Source organism: Sesamum indicum, linkage group LG8, assembly GCF_000512975.1.
Source record: "Sesamum indicum cultivar Zhongzhi No. 13 linkage group LG8, S_indicum_v1.0, whole genome shotgun sequence".
NCBI lineage: Eukaryota > Viridiplantae > Streptophyta > Magnoliopsida > Lamiales > Pedaliaceae > Sesamum > Sesamum indicum.
In genome coordinates, this window is record NC_026152.1 from 10,153,951 (window position 1) to 10,156,320 (window position 2,370).

General features: G+C 41.0%; 1 pseudogene; it reads right to left on the reverse strand.

Moving 5' to 3' along the window:
- Window positions 1-1,778, reverse strand: part of LOC105168167 — a 5,803-nt pseudogene extending 4,025 nt beyond the window's left edge.

Genomic DNA, 2,370 nt, shown 5'->3' on the forward strand with positions numbered 1-2,370 from the left:
TTTCGCCTCGTCCCCTGATGCCGTTGCCAACTCCTTGGTCGTTGGAAACCACTGATCAAACCATATCAAGAAGGTCAGAATACGAATCAGTTAAGCGAACAATCATCAATCATGAAGAGGGAACGACAGTTTCATACCTTATTATCTATGTATCCAGCCCAGAAACGTGCTATGGCACGTTCATAAGGATCAGAAGGGAGAATGGACTGACCATTACCAGTCCAAACCTCGTCAATGTACTCAACGATGACCAAAGACTCACAGACCGTCTTCTCATCGTGGATCAAAACCGGGATCTTTTGGTACACCGGATTGGCTTTAAGAAGACGTTCACTTTTGTTGCCGTAGAAAACTTCTTCCACAAATTCATACTCGACAGACTTCAGCTTAAGAGCCAGTTCAACCCTGTTCGAGAATGGGCTGGCCCATGAGCCTAGCACCTGAACACTAGCACTTGTTGCCATAGCTAAATTCTGATCAAGAATCAAGAATTTGAGCCTCAAGATCACAACTCTGAATTCAGACCCAGAACTAGATCTAAGTTATATCCTGGCAAGTTCTTGTGGTCAACATTTCACCATAATTAATAATATTATAATGCATGTTTTGAGCAAGGTAGATGTAATAATTGAGATCTCCCCCAATAATAAATTACTGCAAACTGACTTTCATGAAACAATTTATTGCTAAATAAATTCATTGACAGCCTGTTATATAGATATATAAGTATAGTCAAATAATATTTAAAGCATAAATAATGGGTAGCACATGCTATGTAATACTTTTGATTCTCATACCAAATAATGATATTTAATGATTTTTGCCTTGGTTTCCATGGTCTTTCCTTGTAAGAGTACTGTGTGTATTAAAATGGTTTTGAGTTTAAAGTTTTCATTCTTTTGTCAGGAGGCATGTGGTGGAGGCTGAAGCTGGCAAGAAAAGTATGGGAACTGAAAAACAAATAGAATTCCAAGATTGGATATGTCTCAAGAGAATCTTGGCAAATTGTTCACTCATGTTCTGTGTAAATATGTGAACGTTTGGCTAATCAATCTCTGGCAAACGCTTTAAGAAAATTGCTTACACACTGAAAACTAAGCAGCTTCAAGAAAAGCTTGAATCTTCCTATAAAGTTCCAGGAGATCCTCAGTCCCTGGCAAAACATCCTTAAGAGTATCTTCCGAGGGAAACTTGTCGGCCCATTTTGCCAGTCGTGGAGTCTTTGTTCGATCAACAAATGCAACTTGAACAATTATCTCTGTCACCGTCAGCCATCCCAAGCAGGATCCAAGAATAATGTCAGAGGTAACCGACCATGTCTCCTCCGAAGAAATCTTTTCCTTTAGTACAACTCAAAAAGGCCTCCTCCAAAATGCGCGAGAAGTCTTTAATCTAAAACACCTTGCCGTCAGCAACGTGATCGAAATGTGCTTTGGTTTATCGAAGACGAGGTGGGGTACTCTATGCCCTCTTGGTACCCCATCAAGATAAAAAATTGAACTATATTGGCGTATTGTCTACTGCATAATTATGTGAGGAAGAAGATGGTGGACCTTGTGGAGGATCTTTTTTGCCTGAATGTGGAGTCACATGAAGATAACAATGTGGGTTTTTCACAAGCCTTAAAACGTAACCTGCAAAAAAGCGCGTTAGCACTGAACCCTCAAATTAGTAAACAATTTAGAAAAATTATAGCTTAGAAATTAGATGCGATAAGGTAAAACTAGTAGTAATTTCTAAGAAGAACATGTGAATTTTGTGCTTATGTATGTCATTTAAGGTTACCCTCTACCAAAAGAAAAGGCTCGCTTTTATAGCCATAGTTCTCTGCTACTTGAAGGAGTATGATCTCCTCGGGAAATCGAGCCAATGGTTGTTGTGGATAAACCCCCAGGGAGTCCGACATAGGTTGGAGAGGATATTTGGGGATAGAGGCTTGTTAAAGACTTGTGATTGGATAAGTTTTCTTGCATAACATTCTTCTGATTTCTTAGGTGGTTAGGAGGTGTGAGTCGATCCGCCTAATCCATAGGCTTTGTCACAGGTTATGTGATCGGCTTTCCTCCAGGTCGTTGAAGGCACGTTGGTGCTCAATGTCTGCCCCATCATCCTAATCCAAGGCTCACAAGGATACTGCTGGGCTCCTACCATAGTCTGTCTCCAAGGCCTACCCACATCTGAGGGTTGCACCCCTTTGGGCCATGAGCATCTTTTGAGACTCTCTACCTGGCTTCCCTTCTATTGGGTTTCCTATTTGGGTTGAGTACATTTTTGGGCCATCACATATGGTATCCGTGTACTAGTAGACACCCGCAAGCCATTCGACCAGTTTATTTGCATCTTGCAACCTCCAACAATAGCTTCCCACCT